This window comes from Salmo trutta, chromosome 10 (assembly GCF_901001165.1).
Source record: "Salmo trutta chromosome 10, fSalTru1.1, whole genome shotgun sequence".
NCBI classification, from domain to species: domain Eukaryota; kingdom Metazoa; phylum Chordata; class Actinopteri; order Salmoniformes; family Salmonidae; genus Salmo; species Salmo trutta.
The window spans coordinates 1,507,054-1,521,194 of record NC_042966.1 but is presented as its reverse complement, the minus strand read 5'-3'; the positions used below and the strand labels follow the sequence as shown (position 1 = coordinate 1,521,194).

At 44.0% G+C, this 14,141-nt stretch overlaps 1 long non-coding RNA gene across 1 annotated transcript; it reads left to right on the top strand.

Annotated features, from left to right (window-relative positions):
* The first annotated feature begins 554 nt into the window (after window positions 1-554).
* On the top strand, window positions 555-1,248 carry LOC115200943 (uncharacterized). Its single transcript, XR_003879637.1, has 2 exons — window positions 555-790; window positions 1,204-1,248. It is a non-coding gene; the product is annotated as an uncharacterized LOC115200943 (long non-coding RNA).
* Window positions 1,249-14,141: the final 12,893 nt, after the last annotated feature.

The following is a 14,141-nucleotide window of genomic DNA, read 5'->3' as shown; positions in this document are numbered from 1 at the left end:
GTTCACAACAGAATTGAATTTCTCATTCATTTCATCAAATTGCAAATGTCTAAGTACATGTCTCAATGTCTCAGTACATCTTTGCAAATGATTAAGTACATGTAGCCTACATTTAGCACAATTTCCAAGTGAATAGATCTTATCGATCTAAACTGATTGTTGATTCTCAGTCTAATGGTTGTTCGCTCCAAAACGTGTCAGCGTCATTTCATTGTATAAGTCATCACATGCACAATAGTCTGTTCAATTGTCAAAATTAGTCAAGAACATAATACCATGAATACCATATATGAATCCTTTGGAACATTTGATACATTTATTACAGCAATTGACAGTCAGGTGAAACTAGAACTTGACTAACGAAGGAGGAGTTTCACACATCTCAGATGACCAATCAAACAGTATGTTTAGTTACCTGACAGGTGCTGTCCATGACTGTGAATGCTGCCAAACATGTATGTAAAGAGCTTGACCATGCAGGACCAGTACAATTTCTGAACATGGAGGCACCTGGCCAAGTAAATGAACAAGAGCAACTGCCTGCTCTAGGAAGAGGAAGAGGAGGAAGAAGAAGAGGAGGAGGAGGAGTAAGGGTGCGTGGTGGTGGAATAGGGGGAAGAGGTCGAGGAGCACGAAGACACCATGCTGTCCCGGATGAAATTCGGGCCACAATTATAGACCATGTCATCAACCATGGCCTCACAATGGCGGAGGCAGGTCGCCGAGTGCAGCCTAATGTGCCTCGCTCAACAGTCTCCTCCATCATCCAAACCTTTCGCAGGGAAAACAGGTATGTAGTCAGTCAATGATGGAATTATATGTTGTATAGGACAGGACACTGTGCATAGAGCAAGAAATATATTTATTTACACATTTACCTATTCATTTAGTGTGTGTGTGTGTGTGTGTGTGTGTGTGTGTGTGTGATAGGCCTACAGTAATATCTTACCTCAATGGGAAGTTATGATACTAAAAATGACAAGAAAAACATTGGAGAAAATAAACTATGGAATAGTTTATTTTCTACAGTATTGATGATACAGTTTACAGTAGTATTCCAGTCACTGTGCAGTGATGCATTAGAATTGTGGTAAAGTTACTGTAAGTAAAACAACAATACAATTACATAGGTAACTCATTCTGTAAGGAATACATAAGGTATACATTACGAATGGAGTGTTGTCCTTTGACTTCTATATCTAGGATTGGACGACAACCTTGCACGGGTGGCAGAGGAAAACTTCTCAATCAACAACAAGAACAAGAGATCTGTAACATGGTGATGGCAAATAATGCCATCACATTGAGACAGATCCGCGCTGCAATCCTACTAGACAATGCCATATTCCAAAATGTCAACTCTATAAGCAACTCCACAATAGACCGGATATTGAATAAGCATCAGATGACAATGAAGCAAATTTACAGGGTACCATTTGAGAGGAACTCTGATAGAGTGAAAGAGCTGCGGTACCAGTATGTACATGTAAGTCAGTTACTGGTTGTCCGTCATTATAACCTTTTTACAATTAAGCAGTGGTTCCCAAACTTTTTTGGCTTCAGTACCCACTTTACCTGATTTGTGTATCCAGGTAATCCAGGTATGGAAGTATTTGATTTATCTGACTTCAACATTTTGCCTAAAAACTGCAGCTTACTGTATGATGCAATTATCATTATAATCCTTGTTTTGAAGAATATAACATACAATAAGAAAAGGGGTCAAAGAGCTGCAATAGTGTGCCTTCCCTAGCCTTCCCTGTAGCTCAGTTGGTAAAGCATGGTGTTTGCAACGCCAGGGTTGTGGGTTCGATTCCCACGGGGGGCCAGCACAGAGAAAAAAAAAATGAAATGTATGAAATTGTATGAAATGTATGCATTCACTACTGTAAGTTGCTCTGGATAAGAGCGTCTGCTAAATGACTAAAATGTAAAAAAAAAAAAGTAAAATGTAGTGCCTCCCATGTAAATCTATCTAATACTGTGGGTTTTACTGTAACATTTCAGTAAGTCTAGTCATTGATGATTTCCCCCCTCCCCTTTCTGTCAAATACCCCCTGTACTACCTCTGCATAGGGGTACATGTACCCCAGGTTTGGAACCACTGGAGTAGTGGCCAGTAGTATATTGAACTTGTGGAGAACATAGAACATTCCTATGTAATTGACTGTAACTGTAGTGTATGACTGATGTGATGTTTTCTTATTTTACGCTATTGTAGAGAATAATGGCATTGGAAGGAAACGAGACCCATCACATCCTCGTGTTTGTGGATGAAGCTGGCTTCAACCTGGCCAAGGGCCGAAGACGTGGCCATAATATTATTGGCCACCGGGCCACGGCGGATGTCCCAGGCCAGCGAGGGGGCAATATAACTATGTGTGCTGCCATATCTGAGAATGGTGTGGCCACTCACATCCCCAGTCTTGGCCCATACAATACACAGAAGCTCCTCATCTTCTTGGACCGCCTTCATTTTGATTTGATCCCTGAAAATGAGAGAGGTCTCGTAGGGCCTCACCTACCACAATATGTCATTGTATGGGACAATGTGAATTTCCACCGTGGCCCGCTCATCAGGGCCTGGTTCACTACTCATCCAAGGATGGTCATGGTGTTCCTACCACCTTACTCTCCTTTCCTCAATCCTATTGAGGAGTATTTCTCCGCTTGGAGGTGGAGAGTGTATGAGCATCGGGCTCAAGATCAGAGGTCCCTGTTCCATGTAATGGACGCTGCGTGTGAGGATATTACAGGAGATCAGTGTAGGGGATGGTTGCGACATGCACGCCGTTTCTTCCCTCGTTGCATCGCAAGGGAGAATATACGCTGTGATGTGGACGAGAATCTGTGGCCAGAGAGACAGCAGCGTATGGATGGCCAGGAGGGTGAGGATGGTGGCCAGGAGAGGGAGGGTGAGGACAGCGACCAGTGAAGAACTGTTAGTTGTGAAACTCCAGCTTTATTTACAGCACTGTAGGCTGCATATCATTTTCATTGTTTTTTGTTTGTGTGTTTATATTACAGTATATTATGCTGTATACATTTTCTTTTTACTCTGATGTATGGAAGTTACTTTATGTGTGTGAATGATAATGGTTACAATTTCCTTGGCAGTATGAGTGCAATGTGTGATGTCAAACCTTAGAGGCTACTCTTACCCTAAAATCCTATTTCTTTTTTTTCAGTTTTATACACAATTGTATTCTGTTAGCTGGACAAAAAACAGTACAGTAACCATTGTCAATGAAGGACTGGGCTAAGACTGAAAGGTGGACATGAGGGATATTTCAATGGTCCTCTGCCATAGTGACAAAACATCTAAACATTTTGACTTGCAGTGCTTACACAATGCCAAAGGGACGAAGCATTTTGGGGGCACTGACTGTTTAAATGAGAAGGAAATTTAGTTTTGGTTAAAGCACCAAGAGTGTTGAGAACGTCCGGTCTGTTTTTAGAAATGAGCCAAAGCAATTGAGAAGGATCTTTGCCATTTTCGTGGCACTGACTCTTTATATGGGAACGGAATTTAGTTTTGAAGCATGAGTGAACAGTTTTAGGAGAGATATGAGCTTTTGCAAGTGAGCTATAGTGTTGTGCTGAACTGTAAGACTGTTTTGCCAAATGATCTTAGAGTTTTGAGAATGTAATTTCTGTTTCAAGAAATGAGCCAAACCAATGGAGAAAAACTGTAACTTGGCTTTCGAAGACGTTAGAAAGACAGGGTAGGATAGATATACAGTGGGGGAAAAAAGTATTTGATCCCTTGCTGATTTTGTACGTTTGCCCACTTACAAAGAAATGATCAGTCTAGAATTTTAATAGTAGGTTTATATGAACAGTGAGAGACAGAATAACAACAAAAAAATCCAGTTATAAAATGATTTGCATTTTAATGAGGGAAATAAGTATTTGACCCCTCTGCAAAACATGACTTAGTACTTGGTGGCAAAACCCCTGTTGGCAATCACAGAGGTCAGACGTTTCTTGTAGTTGGCCACCAGGTTTGCACACATCTCAGGAGGGATTTTGTCCAACTCCTTTTTGCAGATCTTCTCCAAATCATTAAGGTTTCGAGGCTGACGTTTGGCAACTCGAACCTTCAGCTCCCTCCACAGATTTTCTATGGGATTAAGGTCTGGAGACTGGCTAGGCCACTCCAGGACCTTAATGTGCTTATTCTTGAGCCACTCCTTTGTTGCCTTGGCCGTGTGTTTTGGGTCATTGTCATGCTGGAATACCCATCCACGACCCATTTTCAATGCCCTGGCTGAGGGAAGGAGGTTCTTACCCAAGATTTGACGGTACATGGCCCCGTTGATGCGGTGAAGTTGTCCTGTCCCCTTAGCAGAAAAACACCCCAAAGCATAATGTTTCCACCTTCATGTTTGACGGTGGAGATGGTGTTCTTGGGGTCATAGGCAGCATTCCTCCTCCTCCAAACACGGCGAGTTGAGTTGATGTCAAAGAGCTCTATTTTGGTCTCATCTGACCACAACACATTCACCACTTGTCCTCTGAGTCATTCAGATGTTCGCCTCACTGCGACCCTTCCCTCACCTGGCACAACCCTTCCATAGAGGTCATCCAGGAATGAAATGAGACACTCGGTGTTGTATGTCCCAATTAGAGGTTTGTGTAACAGCAATCCATTAGAGGATATTGCTGCACATATTGTGATGTTGGCACCCCTCTGGCCAGGACATCCACTGTGGCTCTTTTCCCAATCACATTCCTTCCTTGCCGCCTTGTTTTGGCCAAGATGAAACCAGCCTCATCCACAAAGATGAATATGTGGGGTGTTTGCCTGGCTTCAATCTCCATGACTCTCTAAAATAGATCCACAAGGCAACATAAGAGTTAGGCTATTACGGTAGTTTACATTATACCTTAAAACATGCCATTGTGTGCCTCTGCCCTGTTTGGTTTTGTTCAAAACCAGTTCTGTATTTAATAGTCATCTTACCTGGACTTATTGGTTCCTGAGTTGCTTGACTCGTTCAGAGTTCCTCTCAAAGGGGACAGTGTAAAACTGCTCCATCCTGACTTGATGTTGTTTCAGGACTCTAGAAATAGTTGTTATGCTTACATTGTCTGCCAACACTCTGTCCCGAATCTCTGCGAGTTTTATGCCATTGTTTCTGATGACCATATCAACGATTACAGTTTCCTGCACAGCAGTGAGAATCCTACCTCTCCCGCCTGTAGGAGGTAACCGTTGGGTCCTAAGCAGAAATACAAAAACAATTACAATTACACACAAGTAGGTTTGGAGGCTTTGCTCAATATACTTTTGTAATGTGCAGTTCAGTCAGGTGCCCTTGCAGAATGCACATCTTACCTGTTGTTTTGCTGGAAATTTCTCAGAATAGATGCCACTGTTGAGAGTTGCAGATTTGGCTGCACTCTCAGACCAGACTATTTTATTGATACGTCATGATTTATTACATGATCAATTATAGTAGCCCTAATTTCATCTGAGACTACAGCTCTTGATCTTCCTCTCAGTCTTCTTCCACCACACATATGTACTCCTCTCCCTCTCCCTTTCCCAGCCACTCTTCTTCCTCTGTCAGCCACTTCTCTATCTCTGGCTGGATCCATGTTTACACTACAGTACAGCATTATTCCTAAGATGTCCCCTTTTGTATAGATGGTAATGAAATTGAAAGACTGACTTAAGTATTGAGAAATGGGTCCTACCGATTGTAAAAAACTGTACGTTTGTGATGAAATGTGAATTGAAACTGTAAATAGTTACAAAAAAATAACAATACAAATCGATTGCTACTGTAAATAGTAAAAATAGTCATTGAATGAATACATAATAAAATATTTAATGAGGAAAGATTATAGAGAAATATTTAACATGCAAAACTCATGTTTAAACAACAACTGTGGTGGTGTGTGTGTGTGTGTGTGTGTGTGTGTGTGTGTGTGTGTGTGTGTGTGTGTGTGTGCATGTACGTGTGTGTGCACGCCCGTGTGTTTGTGTGTGAGCTGAAGTCATCCGCTGAAAAGCTGTTCAGGTTCACACCATCAAATCATCTTCGTATATGCAGCAGCAAAGTCGACGGAAGAATCTCATGACTCTGCTTTTCTTTGGTTTAATGACCACAACATCTTCTGGAAATGAGAAGGAGAAGATCAATCACAATAGCTTAAATTAGTTACAAATTAGTTAGTTACAAAACTGTCATGTTAAAATAAAACATTAGCTAATACCTTATATTACAGAGGGAAATGATAGCCTGTCAAAGTGATCTGTGTTAACGTAACTCACCTGACTGGAGGTCAACTGGTTCATCCGTAACCTTAAGGTTGACTGGATTAGTGGCCAGGGGTGTTGTGATGTTGTCCACCTTAACTGGGGCATCAACCAGGGTTGTTGTTGTGTTGTCTAGCACTTTGTCATGGATAGTGGTCAAGGTCTTTTTGATGGCTGGCAGTGACAGGGGTCGAAGCAACTCCAACACCTTGACAGGGTTAGGGACAAATTCGTCGGCGATTGCGTGGTTCATGTCCACAGACTGAAAGCAAAAATATTTAATATTTAAGATGTTTATTATTTAACATAACGTTTGCAACATTGCAGATGTACTTTTGTTTACCAACATTGACAACAAAACATTTTTGGATCAGAGATAACTGAATGAGTAGACTTTCATAAGATAAACACTTGAAATCATCGCTTACTCCATTGCTCCCTGAATCTTCATCCTCGTCAACGTCTGCTGCTGAGAGGAACATCTTGGGGTACAATTTCTTTGCAAACAAGTTGGCCACCACTAAACATCTCTCCTCATCACATGTGAAGGCTTCAATCCCCAGGCACTGGGATGATGGGTACCTCTTCATGTACTCCCAGTAGAAGGTGTCAGCCCAGTACAGCTTACTGTCAGAGTCGGTACACTTCTCCAGCTCCTCATTAACGATGTTGCTGAATCTGGCAGTGATGCTTTGAAACAGCATGCAGATATGATTGGTGATAGTCAGAAACTCTGACTCAAGATCCTCTGACGCAGGGGGGAGCCTCTCCAAGAATAGCAGGACCATTTGTTTCAGGATGATTTCCGTGCCAAAGCCTTGCATGGCATTAGCGGCGAAGCTTGGCGATGCGGTGCAGGTTGCCAGGGCAAATCCTGAGGGTGGAATGCAGGGTGCTGGTGAAAAGCCTGGGAGTGGAATGCAGGGTGCTGGGGCAAATTCTGGTGGTGGGGTGCAGGGTGCCGGGGCAAAGCCTGGTGGTGAGGTGCAGTGTGCCGTGGCAAAGCCTGTTGGTGGCGGACAAAGTGAAGATCAGTAATACATAAAGGCTTTATTGTTGGGTTTTTTACATACATGTTTGGTGATTGACTAGGAATGCCTTGGAGATCGACCAGTCGATTGCGATTGGCCGGTTGGTGACCACTGCTTTAGTGTGTGTACTTTACTGGATTTATACTTGGGATATCTCTTTTCAACAGGAAATGTTCAACAATCTCTGGAAGACGTCTTTAATTTAATTACCAAACTGACTAGTTATAAAACTTTAGCCAGTAAGTTACATTACAGTGAAAAATGATAACTGTCAAAGTGATTGTGACAGTGTAACTCACCTGACTGAAGGACAAGTGTTTCATCCAAAACCTCAAGGTTGACTGGATTAGTGGTCAGGGGTGTTGTGATGTCTACCACTTTGACAGAGTTAGGGGTCTCTGGGATTGCCAGGTTCAAGTCCACAGACTGAAAGCAACAAGGACACAATATTTAACAGAACATTTGCATCATTTCATATCTCCCTTTTCCAAACATTGACATTTATTTGTATTTTTATCAGAGATAATTTAATGGACTTTCATAAGGATAAACACTTGAAATCATCGCTTACTCCAATGCTGCCTGAATCTTCAGCCTCGTCGAAGTCGGCTGCTGAGGGGAGCATCTTCTTTGCAAACAAGTTGGCCACCACTAAACATCTCTCCTCATCACATGTGAAGGCTTCAATCCCCAGGCACTGGGATGATGGGTACCTCTTCATGTACTCCCAGTAGAAGGTGTCAGCCCAGTACTGCTTACTGTCAGAGTCGGTACACTTCTCCAGCTCCTCATTAATGATGTTGCTGAATCTGGCAGTGATGCTTTGAAACAGCATGCAGATATGATTGGTGATAGTCAGGAACTCTGACTCAAGATCCTCTGACGTAGGGGGGAGCCTCTCCAAGAATAGCAGGACCATTTGTTTCAGGATGATTTCCGTGCCAAAGCCTTGCATGGCATTAGCGGCGAAGCTTGGCGATGTGGTGCAGGTTGCCAGGGCAAATCCTGAGGGTGGAATGCAGGGTGCTGGGGAAAAGCCTGGGGGTGGAATGCAGGGTGCTGGGGAAAATTCTGGTGGTGGGGTGCAGGGTGCCGGGGCAAAGCCTGGTGGTGGGGTGCAGGGTGCCGGGGCAAAGCCTGGTGGTGGGGTGCAGTGTGACGTGGCAAAGCCTGTTGGTGGCGGACAACGTGAAGACCAGTCTTACATAAAAACTGTAAGACTTTATTGTTGGGTTTTTAACATACATGTTTGGTGATTGACTAGGAATGCCTTGGAGATCGACCAGTCGATTGCGATTGGCCGGTTGGTGACCACTGCTTTAGTGTGTGTACTTTACTGGATTTATACTTGGGATATCTCTTTTCAACAAGAAATGTCCAACAATCTCTGGAAGACGTCTTTAATTTAATTACCAAACTGTCTAGTTATAAAACTTTAGCCAGTAAGTTACATTACAGTGAAAAATGATAACTGTCAAAGTGATTGTGACAGTGTAACTCACCTGACTGAAGGACAAGTGTTTCATCCAAAACCTCAAGGTTGACTGGATTAGTGGTCAGGGGTGTTGTGATGTCTACCACTTTGACAGGGTTAGGGGTCTCTGGGATTGCCAGGTTCAAGTCCACGGACTGAAAGCAACAAGGACACAATATTTAACAGAACATTTGTTACATTTCATATCTCCTCTTTACCAACATTTATTTGCATTTTTATCAGAGAATGGACTTTCATAAGGATAAACACTTGTGATCGTTGCTTACCCCACTGCTCCCTGAAACTGGTGTCTCTTCATCCACATTAAAGTCTTCCACTGAGAGGAGCATCTGGAGCTGGAGGTTGTTCAGCAATATTCTGCCGATTATGTTGACCACCACGAAAAATCTCTCCTCATCATATGATAAAGCTTCAATCTCCTGGGGTGATGGGCACATCTTCATGTACTCGCAGTAGAACGTGTCAGCCCAGATGCTCTTACTATAAGAGTTGATACACTTCTCCAGCTCCTTGTTGACGATGTTGTTGGATCTGGCAGTGATGCTCTGAATCAGCGTGCAGATATGTTCAGCGATAGTGAGTGGTGGGTGGCATGACGCCGGGGCAAAGCCTGGTGGTGGGGGGCATGATGCTGGGGAAAAGCCTGGTGGTGGGGGGCATGACGCCGGGGGAAAGCCTGGTGGTGGGGGGCATGATGTCGGGATAAAGCCTGGTGGTGGGGGGCATGATGCTGGGGTAAAGCCTGGTGGTGGGGGGCATGACGCTGGGGGAAAGCCTGGTGGTGGGGGGCATGACGCCAGGGGAAAGCCTGGTGGTGGGGGGCATGATGCTGGGGTAAAGCCTGGTGGTGGGGGGCATGACGCTGGGGGAAAGCCTGGTGGTGGGGGGCATGACGCCAGGGGAAAGCCTGGTGGTGGGGGGCATGATGCCGGGATAAAGCCTGATCGTAGGGGGCACCATGCCGGGGCAAAGCCTGGTGGTAGAGTCCAGGATGCAGGGGCAAAGCCTGGTGGTGGGGGGTACCATGCTGGGGCAAAGCCTGGTGGTGGGGGGCAGGATTTCTGGGAAAAGCCTGGTGGTGGGGGGCACAATGCAAGGGCAAAGCCTGGTGGTGGGGGGCATGATGCCTGGGCAAAGCCTGGTGGTGGGGGGCACAATGCAAGAGAAAAGCCTGGTGGTGGGGGGCAGGATAGAGGGGCAAAGCCTGGTGGTGGGGGGCAGGATAGAGGGGCAAAGCCTGGTGGTGGGGGGCACAATGCAAGGGCAAAGCCTGGTGGTGGGGGGCACGATGCCGGGGTAAAGCCTGGTGGTGGGGGGCACAATGCAAGGGCAAAGCCTGGTGGTGGAGGGCAGGATGCAGTGGCAAAGCCTGTGGGTAGTATGCATGGTGATGGGGCAAAGCCTGCAGGTGGAATGCAGGGTGTTGAGTGTTTTACCACAACATTCCCTTCAAATTAGAAGGAGAAGATCAATCTCATACAAACACAACTTATTACAAAACTGTCTAGTTACAAAACATTAGCTAATAAGTTATATTACAGTAAGACATGATAACCTGTCAAAGTGATCAGTGTCAATTTAACTCACCTGACTGGAGGTCAACTGGAGTAGTGGTCATGGTTGTTGTGATGTTGTCCACTTTGACGGGGTTAGTGATTAGGGGTGCTGTGATGTCCACCATGGGGGTAGTGGCCAAGGGTTGAAGCCAATCCACCACTTTGACAAGGTTAGGGACAATGTGGTCGGTGATTGCCAGGTTCATGTCCACAGACTGAAAGCAACAAGGACATCATATTTAACGTAATATTTGCAACATTGCAAATCTTCTTTTTACCAACAACAACAACAAAAATGCTTTGTATGAGTGGACTTTCATAAAGATAAACACTTGTAATCATTGCTTACCTCACTGCTCCCTGAAGCTGGTGTCCCTTCATCCACGTCCTTCAGCTTTACCAGCTCCTCGACCACATGGTGAACCATGCACCTCGTTAGCATGGTGGCCCTGGCAGATGTTGCAAGCTTAAGTACCAGCTCTCTGCCAGTATAGTGGCGAAGATGAGTATGGATGTTTGTCCCCATCTCAAGGATCTGGTACCAGCCAATATGCCAGTTGGCCTTGCCCCCTTTCTTTGTGACTTTGACCCCACACAGTGACAGCTGGTGGATTATGTCATTTATGAGGGGCCAGTAATGAAGGTTGATGTCTTCCTCTAGGTGGCCTTCGAAGACTAAATAAACTATCATACCAATGATGGTCCTCAGGAGCTCCGAGGAGATTACCAGCTGGTCAGGGCACTTTGGACGAACCTCGCTCGCCTTGGGCTCTGATAGCCAGCTGCGGATAGAGCTTAATGGAATGTAGTCAGCAGGAGCTTCAAACAGCCTCTGGACTTTGGTGCTCACAGCTTCAATGATGGTGCTGATCAGGGTGGAACTTTGGGTGAAAAGAGCTCTTCTAAGGTCCTCAGGGCTGCTTAGGCACTGGATCTTACGGTTGAGTGAGTGGACCATCCTGACACCAGTGCAACGGGAGTAGTAGACTTGAGCGACAGAAGGAGCCTTCAGAACTTTAGAGAGGTTCTCCACTACTGCCAGCACTATGGTGACACTCACGTCGCTCAGGGCCATGGAGGACCGGTCACAGGGGCTTTCCATCTGGCAGGACCAGAGGGCCTGGAGCAGCCTGGGCACGATGTCCACCACCACCTTAGAGGGACAGCACAGCTTGGAGTACGGCTGGAAGGCCAGGCTCTGGGAAATGCTCTTTAGAGCTCTTACAACCTCATCGCAGACCTCAGGGTTTCTAAAATATACAAGCCAGATAGAGACAAGAGGGAACACTTTTATGCACTTTGAAACGCATCCTCTGTAAGAAATGTGCTACATACAGTAAATGAAGTTTGATTGATATCGGCCCCTGCACTAGTCATTTCATTTAGCATCAGTGAATGGATAGAATAATACATAGACCAAACAACTGTAACATAAAGAGTGAATGTGACTCACAGGTAGGAGAGATCAGCAGTAAAGTCAAGTGAGTCAATGGCCTGACTAAGGTCGGTGGCCAACTCAGTAAAAGCCTCATGTTCAACGTCCCTCATTCTGAGTTGAGTGTTCACCTCCCAGGTCTGTCACAGGAAACAGGGGGTGCCATTAATGCCCATAGCAGTGAGGGGAAAATATTGATATCAACGTACCATGAGCCAATGCTAAATAAGGACATGGTTTATTAGAAAGGATAACTCACTAACTGTATATTATCTCCACTTAACTTATACTGTAGATGTCTTTCTAATCTCTTACCAGGTGACCTATGTCATTCCCTTCCTCTGCTTCCTTTCTGAAACTTAAAATCAAATACAGAGCAACTGAACATTCCTGCCTTTTTTTTCCTTCATCTACTTTCACATTGATTTCCCATTGAGCCTATGACAGGGATTCAGTGGCGTAGCCAGAAATCTGGGTGGGCCTGCAGACATTTGGGTGGGCCAGAAACTTCCTGCTATTGTACACATTTTGCAATGAGGTTGAGAGAAAATGTTGCATTTTTAAAGCTAACCGAAGCTACAATATAGATATGTTGACTGATAAAGGCACTGAATTATGAGCTGTCTTGTTTGCTAAATGAACAAATGAAATAGGCAGTGGCATGGTGCATATAGCCATAGATGCACAGTGAAATATGCCTCAATGCAGTCATATTTGTGGCTTATTGGGAGTGTGGCTTTCAGTTAGTTATTTTGAGCAACCTATCCCGTGAGAGTGAATGTCATTCCAGATCATCTGTTCTGTTATATTTGATCAAATCTGTGCTATGAATTCTATCTGATGGTGTTCACATACTTAGGTAAAAAGAAAATACATGGCATTGAGATCCTATAAAATTAGAGTGGCTATGTCATAAACCCTCAAAGTTACAGAATGGGAGGAAAATGGCAGACATTGTGGTCAGCGAGAAATCAGGAGTGAATTGCAGTACAGCAGCCTGGCCTCAAATACTAGACGTAACATAGTAAATGTAAATCTGTGACACTCAAATGAGTATGATATGTTACGTTGTACATAGGAAATAAGGATATTTAAGCCAAAAACAAAATGAGGGAGGTTGGTTGGGGAAGACCCAAAGTTTGCGTGTTCGAATCATGTCATGGACAACTTTATCATTTTATCTAATTAGCAACTTTGCAACTACTTAGAACTTTTTTGCTACTTTGCAACTACTTAGCATGTAATATAACCATTCCCCTAACCATAACCCCTAACCCCTAGCCTAGCTAATGTTAGCCACCTAGCTGACGTTAGCCACAAATAAGTGGAACTCGGAAACATATCATATGTATTGCAAATTCATAACATATTGTACGAATTGCAAATCCTAACATATCATACAAATTATAATTCGTAACATATCATAAGAAATAGATTATGGAAATCCACAAATTAAAGGAGAAGTTAGCTTTTAAAAATAAAAAAAATCTCTATTTTTGATGTAAATGCCATGTTACAGAAGGGTCTTGACATTTTTTGGGCAATTTTACTTTGTTTTTGAAAAACTTACCCCAACCAGCGATTCACTTCCTCATCATCGTTTTGCAGTACTGGGGCTCTGAAAAAACATGAACAAATGCTCTCAATATAGTGATGCTGGTCTTTAGATGTTGTACACATGAAATTGTGTCATTCCAAATGTACCCGCAACGTTTTATTCCATTTTGTGTGAATCAAGCTGTTTCCCCTATACAGCTGTTCCATTCTCTGTGTAGCCTGCTGCTAGAATGGACGGAGAGGTATCCCTCGAGTTGCAACAAAATGTAATATAACGTTGAGGATAACGTTCGGAATGATACAATTCTGCCCCACCTGCCCTGAATGACGGGTCGCCACTGTATCTAACAAACATACTGTGCAGATAATCTTCAAATTCATTGTTTTGCACAATAATTTATCATCGCACTGGCTGACCACTGGCTTACCAACTCCCTTACCAAAATGGCTGACCTTTTATACTGTCATATGAAGGTTCATGTCCATTCCAGTATTCTGATTCCTAATTATATGGTACATAGTACAAGTAGCTGTACTCACCGCTCCAGGGACTTGTTCTTAACAAGCCAGTTGCTCATGTCCTCCCAGTGGTGCCTCACAATGGTTTGATCCACTGCCAGTTCCTTAGCTTGCTAGGTAACAGAGAGGTCGTATCTACTGTCTGAAAGGCACTCAATGCACGTAACTGACGTGAGGTTAATCCAGTCAATCGCGCACACACACTAGCAGAATATGCAGAGCTGGCGCGCAAATATTAACTATTAAGCTAGCTAGTAGCTATTCCATTTATGTGGCGTCG